We start from the raw sequence: 16052 nt of genomic DNA on the forward strand, positions 1-16052 counted from the left end.
GGCTCGATGCTTTGCCACTCGCCCTCACCCGCATTCGGAGGGCCTTGAAAGGGTCTTAAACTTTCACCCTTTGAGCTGGTCTTTGGATTTCCTCCCCGAGTACTTATCCCAGGGTTCCGGGAGGACGTAACCTGGGAAGTGGGAAATGACTTACTATGGAAACAGGTTTCCGGGTTGCAATCTGTTTTGTTACAGCTGCATCGATACGCGGCGCCTTTCCAGGCCCTTCCCTTGGACCAGACCGTGCATCCATTCCAGATCGGTGACCAGGTCCTTATCAAAAAGTGGAAGCGTGACCCTCTCACGCCGAGGTGGGACGGTCCACACACTGTTTCGCTCATCAGCCAAGCCGCGGTTAAAGTCCTCGGGAGCGACAAATGGACACACCACACACGGGTTAAGCGGTTCCTGAACCCGAACCTGGAAGCCGACTCAACAGAAGAGGACATCAGCCCTCTGTCCGCCCCGGCTCCGGAGGCCCGGGGTGGCACGGCGAACACCGTCTGGGAATATCAAGGACTAGACGGACTAAAAGGATTGTTTAAGAGAAAACGATGATGCATTTACTATTAATACTATTGTTTGTATATTCGCACTGTTATTCTGATTGGGAGAATAGGTTTGTGCAACTAGGGGAGACAATAGCTAATTCCTTTAATCTTAGCAGCTGCTGGGTTTGTGGGGGTCCAGGGGATTGGAATGAGTGGCCTTGGGTAGCCCAGCCAGTACAAGCTAAATGGTGGATTAGTAACCTGAGTATAGTCCATGATGGAACGGGACATTGGACTGAGGATAGCAGTCCTTGGCGCCTCTATTCTTCTGGAGTAGGGATCCTTTGTCTCAATCGGACTCGACAAGAAGGAGTGTCTGTGGGTGAAAGCCGATGTGATTGGACCCTGTCTCTAGGGTTTGACTGCCACGATCACCCTAGTTGCCATACGTATGACTGTTCTAAATATCAAGGGCGATGGAGCGACACCCACGTACAACTCACTAATCATAGCTGGGTACAATGTTCCTACCAACAGCATACTGGCGAGGGTTGTAAGGCCGTAGGACTAGATGGGTTCTTTGATGCCCTCTTTATAAGTTGCCAGCGCGACAACACCATCAGTAAGGACCATGTGGTACGCTGGTACCAGTGGGCATGGCAACACTCTAATGGAACTCGGGTAACCCATTTCAACCATTTCTGGTCTACAACCAATAGCCCTAAATTCGGTTGTAATTGTGGTTGGAGGGAAGGGGCTGGGGCGTGGAAATGTGAATATTGCAATCCCGAAGGTACGTCCATCGTACTAGGGGGTCCCCTAGAGATGGGTAACTCTTTATACTACGAAGAGCCGGGCCCGAAGACTACCCGAGACTTGGGAGGCCCCTTTGCAAAAGGAAATTGGGCCCTAAAGGGTCACTATTGGATATGTGGGCAATATGCTTATCGAAGACTGCCCCCAAATTGGTCAGGAATATGTTACGTTGGCTACATTAGGCCCTTGTTCTTCCTACTACCCCAGGTACAAGGAGGCAAATTGGGAGTCAAGGTGTACGATGATCTGATTAGGGAGGCGGTCTGTGGATTCCTCATTGACCGTTGGAAGCTCCCAAACGTGGGGAGCTCAGGAATGGCCCCCTGAGAGAATTATAAAACATTATGGGCCAGCTACATGGAATCCAAATGAATGGATCGCAGGGGCAAGAGAGCCCATTTACAACTTAAATCGGATAATCAGGTTGCAAGCTATCTTGGAAATAATAACTAATCAGACGGCTGAGGCCCTTGATCTCTTAGCCGATCAGTCCACTCAGATGAGAAATGTGATCTATCAGCACCATCTAGCTCTTGATTATTTGTTGGCAGAGGAAGGAGGAATCTGTGCAAAGTTAAACGAGTCTAATTGCTGCTTACAAATAGATGATAATGGAAAAGCAGTAAAGCAAATAACAAAGGAATTGAGGAAGTTAGCCCACGTCCCGGTCCAAACCTGGGGTGGGTGGAATACGGATTGGTTTACGTCCTGGTTGCCGCAACTAGGATGGCTGCGAGAAGGTTTTCTTCTCTTTGTGCTTTTTATTACAACCCTATTAACCCTAGCTTGCTTCGCTCCCTGTGTAATTACCTTGGTCCGACGAGTGGTGAATCAAATGATACATCAACGAATGATGGCTATGTATCACCCAGTAAAAGCTGAGGACTGGGGGCCGTAAGGCTCTCAAATTGCTTTTTAGGGGGGAATTGTTAGACAAAAGGGCCAGATATATGCTTAAGCCAAATATATGCTCAGGCATTTGTCATTTTCCCCGCTTGTTTTTCTAGTCGCTATCCATGTCTAAAGTTACATGGACACAGGATATATATGATGTATACCTAAAAAGGGAATGAGTTAAACAGATGTGCCTACCCATGGGAGAGGATGTATGTGAGGGAAAGGGGGAGGCGAATAGATGGCCCCTAATTTCTACCAGACACAAATTTAGAGAATGCATAGGTTAGCAGAATTAGAGAATGCATAGGTTAGCAGAATTTGACACGCTACATTGTCTGTTCATAGGTATAAAAGAACATGTCTTATGCTTATATGGTGTGCTCCTTCTCAGGCACGAGCCGAGAAAGACACCCGCTCAGCTGACCGAATAAAGAATCTGGTAACCGTCCCCCTGTCTCTCCGTGCCTCCTTGGGGTAATTGGGAACGCTCCAGGGGGAACGAGCCTATTTGGCTAACAAAGGGATTCTCAGGGAGAAACCGGCACCTCCTGACTCTGAAAGTAAACCTGGCTGTGGGAATGTCCCTGCAAATTCAGAGATTTCTCTGCATCTGAACACAGACTGGGATGCTGGCACAGAGCTGGGCTTCCTTTGTGACAGGTGTGTGTGTGTGTGTTTGTGTATTTGTGTTTCTCTTCCCCCTCCTCCCCTTTGTTATTGTCACTAACCTGACATTCCAGAGTGCGTGGTTGAAAGACAAAAAAAGAAAAACCTTGGTCCAGATTCAGTGAATTCCTCCCATCCCCACCCAAGTCTGCAGGGCCCTTGCCTTGAGGGAGGGCAGGTGCTGTTACCACTGCCACCCATCCTACAGGTTTCTGCCAGAGCAGGCCCTCACCTCCTCCCAGATCTCTGTCAGTGGGAATCACATGGGGAGGTCGGGAGTCTGTGTCCTGGAGCCCTGGTCAGGCTCCCTTCCTGGCCAGTGCTGGCCTTTCTGTGGGTAACATGGTGGCCGTCCCAGTCTAGGGGAAGTTACAGACACAGCCTGGTTCCTGGGAGGACTTGACATCACTGCACAGCCTGGCAGGGGCCACGTGGCTGGGTGGAGCATGAGCCATGAGTGACTTTAACATTTATCTAAAGCTCTTTGTTTCTAAGGGTACGTCTACACTGCAGCTGGGACTGAGCTTCCCAATGTGCTTAGATAGACACATCCTAGCTGTGCTCGAGTTAGTACACTAAAACTAGCAGTGTAGCAAGGGATAGCACAGGTGGCAGCTCAAGCTAGCCACCCAAGTACATACCCCAGGAGTCCAGGCAGGAAGCCTGGGCTACCCCATTACTCTGCTATTTTTAGCATCCTAGCTCAAGGAGAGCTAGCACTACTGTCTACCAGCGCTGGGAAGCTCACTCCCAGCTGCAGTGTAGACGTACCCTGAGAGTGGTTTAAATGGTGCAGATCTCAGGGGGCACAGAGATGTGGTGACCCTGATCAGAATTTCTTTGACATTTGCACCAGTGCTGGAGGCAACAAGGGTGGGTCACTGACACACAAAATCAGTGGGGTCAGGGACTGATCTGCTCATAGAGAGATCCCCAGAGACCCCTCACCTAGGACAAGTGTGGCTGGGATATGGGGCCACTTTCCCCAACAGCAATCAGTGGCCATTCATACCCCATTCAAAGGCTTTGCCTGCACTGGCTTGTTTTCCCTAATATGTCCCATGGTAGGACCTAAATGCCCCAGCCAGATGGGGCCCCACTGTGCTGGGAGCTGGATACACCAATAGTGAGAGACCATCTCTGCCCAGGTTTAAGGGACTAGGCCATAGGCAATCTTGCCTAGTGGTCACAGCTGGGCTGAGGTCTGCTCACCTGGGATGGGAGTCATTGGGCCAGAGTTAGAGAAATCACAAAGCCAGGGTCCATAAACAAGAGTCAGGGTCAGAGTCAGATACCAGAGGTACTACCAGGTTAGAATCAAAAGGCTGGTCAGAGATCAGAAGACAAGGCAAAGTCCAGCATAGTAGACAAAGGTCTGGGTGGTTGTCCAGACATCTTCCTGGGGCAAGCCCTGGGGTTAAGTAGGGGCATTTGGCCAATCAGAGGCCTGCAGAGTACTGTCACTCTGGGTCTAGTGGGCGGTACTTCCTGCAGTGCCTATTTTCCACACTGCTCCCCAAGTCCTTACACAATCTAAATAGAAGCAGCAAAGAATCCTGTGGCACCTTATAGACTAACAGACGTTTTGCAGCAGAGCTTTCGTGGGTGAATACCCACTTCTTCAGATGCAAAACGTCTGTTAGTCTATAAGGTTCCACAGGATTCTTTGCTGCTTCTACAGAACCAGACTAACACGGCTACCCCTCTGATACTCAATCTAAATAGAGCAGAGAGCTCCATAGGTCTCAGCCGTGGTATGGATTAGCTTCTGGCAGTTCTGGGTTTTAATCACAGCAACATCTAACCCTGCTCAGAGCCAGGGCAGACGAGGACTGTGGGGGAAATTCCTTCTCTTCTGGTGCATGGTAGGCAACAGCGAGGCTTGTTACCTCCTCCCCATTGCCCTGTGTCACTTTCGTGTACAGGACCTAGCGTCGTGGGGCCTGGCCCTGAGTGTCTGTGTACAGGACCTAGTGCAGTTGGGCCCAGCCCTGAGTGTGTGCATACAGGACCTAGCGCCGTGGGGCCCAGCTCAGAGCATGTGCGTACAGGACCTAGCGCCGTGGGGCCCAGCTCAGAGCTTGTGCGTACAGGACCTAGCACTGTGGGGCCCAGCTCAGAGTGTGTACATATGGGAGCTAGCATAGTAGGGCCTGGCCCTGAGTGTGTGTGTACAGGACCTAGCGCCGTGGGGCCCAGCTCTGAGTGCGACCTCTAGATGCTACTAGAATGCAAATAACAATGTGCAGTAGGGCAGGAGACCGGCCCTGGCATATGGATTTATGGCAGGGGATGGGGCTTAAAGGTGTGTGTCTGTGCAGAGGTCGGGGGATGAAGAGGGATAGGTGGGTGGGGAGTTGCAGGGATCAGTATGGAAGGGACAGAGAGTCGTGATGTGGAGCCAGGAAGCCCTGCTCTCTGGGCCATGTTAATCTGTGCAGTGTCTGAGGTGTATAACAAATAAATGTAACATCTGGGGCAGGACAGGTTTAGGGTTGCCAGGCATCTGGTTTTCGACCAGAACACCCAGTCAAAAAGGGACCCTGGCAGCTCTGGTTAGCACCGCCGACCGGGCCGTTAAAAGTCTGGTCAGCAGCGCAGTGGTGAACTGAGGCTAAGACAGGCTCCTGGAAGCAGCCGCCAGGTCGCTGCGGCCCATAGGCACATAGACAGCCAAGGAAGCTGCGTGTGCTGCCCACACCCTGAGTGCCGGTTCCACAGCTCCCATTGGCCAGGAATTGTGACTACTGCAGAAGCAGCGCCTGCAGCTGCGAGGGCAACACACAAAGCCTCCCTGGCCACCCATGCAACTAGGTGCTTCAGGGACCTGGCAGCTGCTTCCAAGAGCCATGGTAAGCACCGCCAGGACCTCACACCCTGTCCTGCACCCCAACTCTCTGTCCCAGCCCTGAGCCCCCTCCTACACCCCGAACCCCTCATCCCCAGCCCCCTGACCGAGCCCGGCCTGTTGTCCCAGTGCTGACCCCTCCCCTGCAGGTGGAGACCCTGCTGTTCTCAATGGCTGAGCCCCTCTCTCTGCCGCTGCCTCTGCTGCTGCACTCGCAGGCTCAGCACATTATTTTCCTTTCCTTTAACCTAACCCAGCAGCCCAGGCCAGTCAGTGCCACTTGACTGCCTGCACTCTGACCCCAGTGACCCTGGTCCGGCAGCTTGGGGGAGTCTCAGGGTGAATGTGTGGGGCAGAGTAACCAGGGCTTCCTGTGCCCCAGGGTCCCCATGTGCAATGGGGAAGGCACTGCGCTGTCATGCAGCCCTTAGGGGCTGGGCAGTGAGTGATTATAAGTGATATAGCGCCCACGAGTGAGCCAGGCACTGCAGAGACAGAACAAGGGGCTGCCGCCCCCACAGGGCTCCTGGTCTGAGTGCAGACAAGGCCCAGCAAGGGCAGCAGCAAACATTGGGGGATGGGGCACGAGGGTCCTATTGTGGGGCCAGCCACTCCCTGAGCCCATCCTGTGCCTGTCTTCTGGGTGTGGTAGACAGGATTGTAGTGACCCTGATGTCTCCATGCTGGGCCCTGGGAACAGGACAGGGCAGAGGCAGCCTGAGGACAGGGGGAGCTGGAGGCTGTGGGGGATCGAGAGCAGCCAGGGAACTGGGACATGGACACTGGAAGCCAGGTGGGTGCCCAAACCCTGTGCTTTGCTCCAGGTTCCCACTGTGTGCTGCAGGCTCTGTTGAGATCAGATGCTGCGGTGAGGAGCCCTCGCAGACAGACTGTAGAGAGTGAGGCTCTGTCTGCATGGGGAAGGGGCAGCAGTTCTGTTAAATGGGTTCCAGTTTTGTAGACTTATCATGAGGTAGTGCCCTCAGGTACCACCCTCAGCCATTTCAGGGTGTCTTGGCAAGTATCTTGCCTCAGCTTACCCTCTTCAGCACTCCTAAAATTACACTTCACAGTCTAACAGATCTGAGAGAAAAGTTCCCTGCTGGGGTCCGCTCTGAGTCCAAGTAAACCCCAAAATAAAATCTTTTCCTTCACTCTGCTCCAGCCTCCAGCTCTCACTCCAGCTCCTCACTGTCCTCAAGTCAGGAGTCGTCAGTCCTCCTTCCTGGAGCTGGGTTTGGATTAGTTTCCATTGTGGAAAGTTGGCCTGTGACAGATCTCTGGGTGGAATGTCAGAGGAGGATTTCTGGATGCGATTTCTGGTTTTGTGTTTGGGTTGGTTTGTATAATTCTTCCTCTAGGTAAGCAGGCAGAGCTGTAAGGTCAGATTTTCAGAGGTATTTAGGAACCTAAAGAAGCAGATAGGTACCTTGTGAGGTTGTCAAAAGTGCTTACTCAGCTTAGGCACCTAACTCCCATTGATTTTAATAGTCTGTAGGCACCTAACTCTCATTGGTTTCAATAACCCTTAGGTACCTAACTCCTATTGATTTCCCTTGGGCATATTACTTGCTTAGATTCTTTTGAGAACCCCACTAGGCATCTGTCTGCCTCTGTAGGCACCGCTGTACCTTCCTAACTCTGTCCCGTAGTAAAATTCCATGGGCAGGACTGGTTGGGACATGTGCCTCTGTTAGACCTGGACCCCACTGTGCTTCCTGTGCCCAGCTCTGTAAGCTCACAGGCCCTTCCCTCTGGGCAGCCAGGGGCCAGCTATGGCCCTCGCCCGCTGTGTGTGCTCTATCTTAGTGAGCATGTCCCATTGTCAGCCACCCCAGGACGTGCTGCACCCATTCTCTGCTGGCACCACAGGAGGAGCCCTAGGAAAAGCCAGACTGGGAGGAAAGCTGGGACTGGAGTTCCCGTTGTGTTATTGTGAGTTACTCTGTGAATAAAGGGAAGTCCCAGGGCAGGGGTGAGTTTGACCCCACACAGCATGTGCAGACTCTGGAGTGGGGTGGGAATGCCACTCGTTTACAGCTCCCCCTACTCCTGTCTGCAGCAGGGCAGGGACACAGAAGATAAAACTCGGCACCCTGTGAATTCTGTGGCATCATGAGTCCACTGAGCTGTGAGGAATGGAGAAGTTCCCATTTCTTAGCGCTATTGTTTCAGGCTCTCTGCAGACTCAGGCAGGTGTCATTGCATCACCTACACTCAGTTCCTTTTCAGGTTTCTCTCTGCAACCACAAGGTCTAGAAACAGAGGGTGCGATACTGTGCCGGGCCTCTGGGACATGCAGCACAGAACTCACAGCTCTGGGGGAGATGGCAAAGGTTGCTTCACACCACTTTTGCATCCTTGGTATTCCAGGCTGCTCTGTGGTGAGGGAAGGGGATAACCCCCCCCCCCCCGTGTAATTTAAGGTAGCCAGGGGAGCTACCCTAAGTCACAGGAGCCCAGTGTGGGCTGCCTATGGGCGGCAGCACTGTCAAAAATGTCCATTGCTAACAGTATGGACAGACCTCCTTCTGCCTGCAGCACGTTCCCTACCAGCCCTGCTAACTCCAAGCTTCACTCCCAGAATGGGGCCCTTTGATGCAGAGCCTGCAGCTATGTCACACAGCATCTGTATGGGTGAACGTCTTCCCCAGCCAGAGACAAGTTTTAATGGCCCCCGTACAGTGCCATAGTGGGCTGGGCCAAAAGCTCAGATTCTGGATGCTGGTGGCATGGCCGAGGTGAATTTGTTGTTTGTGGAATCAGAGGATTCCTCAGGCCGTGGCGCCTTTCTGCAGAACGTCCCTGTGACTTTGGAATCAGTGTTACCAAGGAGAACACCTAGATCCATGAGGCGTGACCTTTGGAATGACTTCCCTGAGCATCAGGAAGAGGACACAGCTGTGTGTAACGTTCTCTGTTTGTATTTGTGTCTGTTTGCTCTCTGTGTACTTGAGGTCTATGGGGGTGTCTATGTATAGAGAAAGTTTTTAAAAACAAAATTTCTGTGTCGTTAATTGATTGACTGCTCCAGATGTGGCAATCATGCAAAATATTTACTAGTGAAGCATTTTGGAGCTTAGAGTCTTAGCAGAAACATTTATTTGTGTGAACTTCTCACCTCTGTACAATTCTTTGCAAACCACTCAGACCGGTTCCCTGGGCTCTGAGTCAGACATGGACAATGGCTTGTTGCTTACAGTCAGGTTGCTTTAAGCTGGTATCTGAAGAGACATGCAGCAGCTTCCCGATTCATGGTCTGCAGAGAAACACTCAGAGGAGTCACCTCTTTGCTTTGGGTTTTCTGGTAGTTGGAAAAGAAGTTTTATTTCCTCATCCTACTGTATCTAATCTGGGGGCTGTGTTCTGCACTAGTAGCATAGGCAGTGTCTCGGTGAATGCTCTGGGGCCCAAACACCCATGGAAAAAATAGGAGGTGCCCAGCACCCACCAGCCACAGCTGTTTGGTGCTGGCTGCCAATCAGCTGTTGTGCAGGTCCTGGGGCTGGCTGCTGATCAGCGAGAAGCTGTGGGAGGTGCCTGCAGGATGGGGCGAAGAGGAGCGAGAGGCTGATGGGTGGGCAGGGAGGCTTGTGGAGGATGGAGAGGACAAAGTTGCTAGTTGGCTGGGGGGCCTCGGGGGAGGGGGCAGAGTAGGGGTTAAAAGAGACAGAGTGTGGGCAGGACCTGGGGTACGATGCTCCATGGGAGCAGGGCCTCGGGGCAGAGCAGGGCCAGAGCATCCACTGGGAAAAACAAAAGTTAGCGCCTGTTTTCATGTCAGAGTTAACTTGGCTCAGTTAGTTAGTTCCATGCCTCCAGAGCGCCCTCTGCAGGCCAGTGTCCCCCCTTGCTGCTTAGCCCTCATGTCCTTCCCAGACCCAGTGCCCTGTTATCTGGGGGTGCATGGCCAGGGGTCTTAGCGTCTTAGGAACCCTCCACCCCCTATCCCCATCTCAGTCTTGGCTACTGCCAGTCACCACTTAGCCCCCATTCATTGGGGCAGACAGCAGTGTATCAGCCACTCATCACGGGCAAGGGGGATCTGGACCTGCTGCCTCTGCCTTGCCTACCTGCAACCCAAGTGCCTCTTTAGCCTTACCCTAGGCCTGCAGCTTTCCTAGGCCAGAGCACCCCAGCTCCCTTGGCCTTTCCCCAGCCCTGCTCCACTCTAGGCACTTGGCTAAGCTCCCTGCAGCCAGGCCCTTCTCCCTCTGAATGCAGAGAGAGAGACTGACTGGGCTTCTGGGCCTATGACTCACAGCCTTTTTATACAAGCCAGCTGGGGCCTGATGGGGCAGGGACCAGCTGCAGCCACTTCCCCAATCTACCCAGATTTTCTCCTACCACAGCTCTCCCCCAGGGCTGTTTCAAGCCCTTCAGGGTAGGAGTGGGGTAACCACCCCGCTACATACTCATGCTGATAGTCTGAGAGCTGTACTATGCTCTGAGTGCTGGACCTACATGGGGGAAGGAAGGACAAAAGTAGCTTTTCACCATTTTTCCACTTGCCCCAGTACCTGGGGCTGCCAGGAGCCAATTCAGATCCAGGCATTATGAAAAGCAGCCTCAGGGTTTCTCCATCTTGCCTCAGCAGGCAGCAGCCCCCAAGGGCCCTCATATCTGCTGGGGATCAGTGGAGTTCGGCAGCACCTCAGTCACACCATTTCCATCTCACCACACCCCAACAACCCTGGAGAGATGGAGGGGCTGCAAGGGGGTGACCTAGAGCTGGTGGCTTTACACCATCTGAGGATTCCCCTACGTTGACAGAATTCCCAGCTGGATGCCAACACTGGCTTTCTGGCCCCTCTGCACTGCTGGGAAGACACAAAGGGACCCGGGTAACATCAAAGATCTGGCCAGCTTCATGCAACAATGTATACAAGAATCTAAGGCCTGGTCTACACTAGGACTTTAATTCGAATTTAGCAGCGTTAATTCGAACTAACCGCTCAACCGTCCACACCAGGAAGCCATTTAATTCGAACTAGAGGGCTCTTTAGTTCGAATTCGGTACTCCACCCCGACAGGTGGAATAACGCTAAATTCGACATGGCTAGCTCGAATTAGGCTAGGTGTGGATGCAAATCGAACTTAGTAGCTCCGGGAGCTATCCCACAGTGCACCACTCTGTTGACTCTCTGGGCAGCAGTCGGAGCTTGGATTCTCTGACCAGCCACACAGGAAATGACCCGGGAAAATTTGAATTCATTTTCCTGTCTGGGCACTTTGAATCTGACGTCCTGGCTGGACATCGGGGCGACCTCCGCATCACCTGCAACGATGCAGAGCTCTCCAGCAGAGGAGTTCATGTTATCTGTGAATAGAAAGAGGGACCCAGCAAAGACTGACTGGGAACTCTTCGATCTGATCGGTGTGTGGGGCGAGGAGTCTGTGCTTTCGGAGTTGCGCTCCAAAACAGGGAATGCGAAGACCTACGAGAAGGTCTCCAAAGCCATGAGAGACAGAGGATACAGGCGGGATGCAACGCAGCGCCGCGTGAAAATCAAGGACCCCAGACAAGGCTACCAAAAAATCAAAGCGGCAAACGGACGCTACGGAGCCTGCCACCACTGCCCCACCAGTGACCGTGGACTCTGACGATGGGACAGTGTCGACGGCCAGTTCCTCGGTGATGTTCGCGGACGGGGAAGATGAGGAAGGGTTTGTGGAGGAGGAGGCAGGCGAGAGTGCTTACAACGCTGGTTTCCCCGACAGCCAGGATCTATTCATCACCGTCACGGAGATCCCCCAACAACCCTCCCCGGCCATTAACCCGGACCCTGAATCAGGGGAAGGAGCAGTCGGTAAGTGCTTTAACCATGTTAACTTTTATTCTTAATATAACAGGAATCTTAACTGTGTGAAAAGGAGGTCTCTCTAGATATGGGGATAGAACAGAAATCATCCTTGGAGATCTCCACGAATCTCTCCTTGCGTTAATCGAAAAGCATCAGCAGGAGGTTCCTGGGAGAGCTGCCTTATTGGGTGCTCCGTGGTAGCACAGTTTTCCGCGCAAGGCTTTCATGAGGAACTCAGGGAGCACTGCCTCCCCGAGCACGGCTGCATCGGGCCCTGGTTCGTGCTAGCTTTCACGCAGCATGCGCTCTCTATCTCCTTCAGTGACCCTCCTCAGGGTGATCTCGCTCGGAGACTCCTGCATCTAATTAGGGTAATTACTGTAATTTTACGCCTGGTCCAAAGTATTTTTAAAAAATCTACGGACAGACGGCATAGCACAGACTCAGCACGCAGCTGCGTGACGAGCGTAACGGAAAGCCAAAGAATATAATGGACGCTCATGGAGGGAGGGGGGAATGAGGACGCAAGGTATCCCACAGTTCCTGCTGTCTCCGAAAAGTATTTGCATTCTTGGATGAGCTCCAAATGCTTCTAGGGTCAAACACAGTGTCTGCGGTGGGTCAGGGCATAGTTCGGCAATTTGCGCACACACCCCACCCACCACCAGAAGTGAAAACAATCCTCTGTTGACTCTTTTACATGTCACCCTATCTTTACTGAATGCTGCAGATAGACGCGATGGTGCAGTACTCAACACCAACATCCTTGCTCCCCCCACGCTATGGATGGCTGATGGTACAAAAAGATGGGTATCCGTCCTCAACATCAGCCTATTGGCACATGGGGCAGTGCAAAAGGACTGGTAACCATGCGTACTAGCATCTGTGAGGTTGATCAAGGGCGCCTGGCCCTAATTTTTCATGGTAGATGGTGCAGTATGGCTGGTAACCGTCCTCATCATTGCAACAGGGGGCTGAGCTCCATCAGCCCCCACCCTTCCTGTGTAAAGAAAAGATTGAATTGCCCCGGGACTAGCAGAGGGATGATGGGCTCCTTCATCCACAGTAATTAATGTCCTGCCTGGACTATCATTGCAGCTGGAGGCTTCCTTCTACTCATTTCTCACAAACAAGTCACTGTGTCTTATTCCTGCATTCTTTATTACTTCATCACACAAGTGGTGGGACAATGGTATGGTAGCCCAGGAAGGCTGTGGGAAGGCCGGAATGAACAGGTGGTGGTGTTGCAGGAGCACCCCCTTGTGAATAGCATACAGCTCCAAATTTATGCAGGATCGGACAGAGAGCAGCTGTGCTCTCTGGTTCTATGATACAGTGGTTCTCTAGTACACTTGCCCATAATCTAGGCAGGACTGATTCTATTTTTAGATACCAAAAAGGAGGGATTGACTCAGGGAGTCATTCCCAATTTTTGCTTTTGCGCCCCTGGCTGCTCGGCCAGGGGCACTTATGACAGCACCAAATGGTGCAGTGCAAAAGGACAGGTAACCATGCCCATCTTATTACCATCTTATTACCAATTTATGGTATGGTGGATGGTACAATATGGCTGGTAACCATCTCAGCTGTCATGCAAAAGCAAAAGCATGCTGCTGTGTAGCGCTGCTGGCCCGCCTCTGTCAGCGGCATCTAGTACACATACGGTGACATACACAAAAGGCAAAACAGTGTCCATGGTTGCCACGCTATGGCGTATGCCAGGGCAATTCTGGGAAAACGGGCTTGAAATGATTGTCTGCCATTGCTTTCCCGGAGGAAGTAATGACTGGCGACATTTACCCAGAATCCACCATGAAAATGATTTGTGCCCCAGCAGGCACAGGGGTCTCAACCCAGAATTCACAGAGACAGCCTAGACTCAGTTAATTGTTCGCAAAAATGTATCTTTGCAAGGAATTCACTCCCTGTTTCCCATCTCACAGCTTCCACTGTCTCCAGACCTGACACAGCATCCCCCTCGCAGAGGCTGGCAAAGATTAGGCGGCGAAAGAAAAAGACAAGGGACAAGATGTTCGAGGAACGTATGGGCTGCTACCTAGCAGAGGTGGACCAGCAGAGCCAGTGGAGGGAGACCGTCTCTCTGTGGCAGCGCTCACACAGCGAACGGGAGGAGAGGTGGCGTGAGGAAGACAAGCAGGCGACTGAAACGCTGCTTGGACTAGTGAGGGAGCAAACGGACACGCTCAGGCGCCTTGTGGATGTTCTGCAGGACCGCAGGAGGACAGAGACACCCTGCAGTGTATCTGCAACCGCACTCCCCCGCCACAAAGTCCCATACCCCCCTCATCGAAAATAATCAGGAGGAGGGGCGGCCGGGGACGTGAATACTGTCACTGCACCACAGCACAGTGCTCAAGTACCCAAAAGCTCTCATACCCTACATTTGCCGAAGTCCTTCACTTCCAGACTCACAGTAGTCCCAATCCCAGTCCCATCCCCTAACTGTCTACTTAATTAATAAAAATGCTTTGCTGTTAATTACTGTTTCCGTTATGTTTTTTCAAAGAAGACTGTGTTTGAATGGGGGGCGTGGGGAAGGGGGTGGTTAATTGCATAGGACAGTCACCTTTCCCAGGGTACAGACATGGGGGCAGGATCAGCAGCGGGTCACACACACGGTGCAGTCAGTAGGCACCCTGGTCGGTATGGGAGGTGGTTTCCAGGATCAGTGTGGGCGGGGAGATGTGACTTTGCAGCGGGGAGGCGGTTACAGATCTTATACAGCGGTCCTTGTCCTGGACCGCTGAGTCACGCAGCTGAGGAATCTGTATCCGTCCTCCTCCACCACAAGGTCACATATCCTCCCGCACACAGAATTCCATAAAGAGGGATGGCAGGCTCCGTTGAAAGAAGCATTCCGGCACTGCGGACCGCTCTAGGAGCAGGAGCCTGTCATTCCTTGAGTTTAGAGGCGGTCTTTACATCACCGCACACCCTACCCAGCACAGCCTGCGTTCCAGTTTCAACCCTTTCACGAAATGTCATGAATAAAGAAATCTTTGTTAAGTAATAATGGGACATGTATTTTATTTTACACGTGTGCTGGAAGTGGGGGTAACGGGTGAACGGGTATGTAACCGAAGAGGAGAGTCAACAGTAACTGGGTAAAGAAACAGGGGCAGGTTCAGCTTCTCTGTAAAGAAACTGAACAGTCACAGGTCACGCTGCTCGCTGCTCGCTGGTATTTGAAGAGTTCCTTGTCGCTGTCCCAGGCGCCTGTATAGGGCTTCATGAGCAAGTGCATTAGCGGGCAGGCTGGGTCCCCGAGGATGACTATAGGCATCTGCACATCCACAACAGTTATTTCGTGGTCCGGGAAGAAACTACCTTCCTGCAGGCGTCTGAGCAGCCCACAGTTCCTGAAAATACACGCATCATGAACCTTGCCCGGCCACCCGACGTTGATGTTTGTAAAACGTCCCCTATGGTCCCCCAGTGCTTGCAGCACCATTGAAAAGTAGCCCAATTTCTCATCAGCTGACTGTGGAAGAGGTGGACGATAAAGTGCGAGGAGGAGAAAACGGCGATGATCGCAGCGGGCTCCATGCTTGCAGTGCTGTGGCGTCCGCGCTGTCACTGACCAGAAAAGTGCACGAACAGATTGCCCGCAGGCGCTTTCAAGGAGGGAGGGAGGGAGGTTGTGATTGATGGTTCAATGACGACACTTACCCAAAACCACCCTCGACACATTTCTCCCCCCAGCAGGCATTGGGGGCTCTACCCAGCATTCCAATGGGCAGCGGGGACTGCGGGAACTGTGGGATAGCTTCCCACGGTGCACCACTTCCAAAGTCGACGCTGGCCCCGTGAACATGGACTCAGAAATTCGAATTAGTGTATTTAGTATGGATACACAAATTCGACTTCATAAGGTCGAATCCACAAATTCGAACTAAGTTGATTCGAAATAGTCTTGTAGTGTAGACAAGGCCTAAGGTTTAATGATACGTTTAGTCTTGTTTTCATATGGCATGGGATGTTTGTAAGCTTCTTGCCTTCGTACTGCAACACTCTGTGTCCTGCAGCTTATTCGCTGCACTTGTAGAGTAATCCCAGCAGTTTGCTAACATGGGTTTGATTTTGTTTGTTTCTGTCTTTGTTCAGAATAAGTTATAATGAAGAGGACGATTTTCTCATTCTTTCATGGCTTCACTGTGAGCTCCTTTCTGCCTGGATATGTTGTTTTCTTCATTGCTCTGCACATTCACAGTTTTGCATCAGGTGGGAATTCCTGTTTATCCATGAGATTTTGCCTGCTCATATACCTTCTCCTTCTAAAAGTACCAGTTCTCTCACATTATAGCCTCATGTCATTCACCATGCCTTTTCACTCTGGAAGATCATGCAAGTCAGAAACTGGTCTCTTGGTTCCAGATTTTTGTGTGCATTCTAGTGCCATGACTTTGGAAAGTTGCCAGGTCCTCCCAGTTAAGAATGTTCCCCTCTTGGGGTTGGCATTTCCCTGAGGGACACATGGCTGGTTTAACAGCCCAGCACTGCTCCCTGCAG

Source organism: Mauremys reevesii, linkage group 15, assembly GCF_016161935.1.
Source record: "Mauremys reevesii isolate NIE-2019 linkage group 15, ASM1616193v1, whole genome shotgun sequence".
NCBI classification, from domain to species: domain Eukaryota; kingdom Metazoa; phylum Chordata; order Testudines; family Geoemydidae; genus Mauremys; species Mauremys reevesii.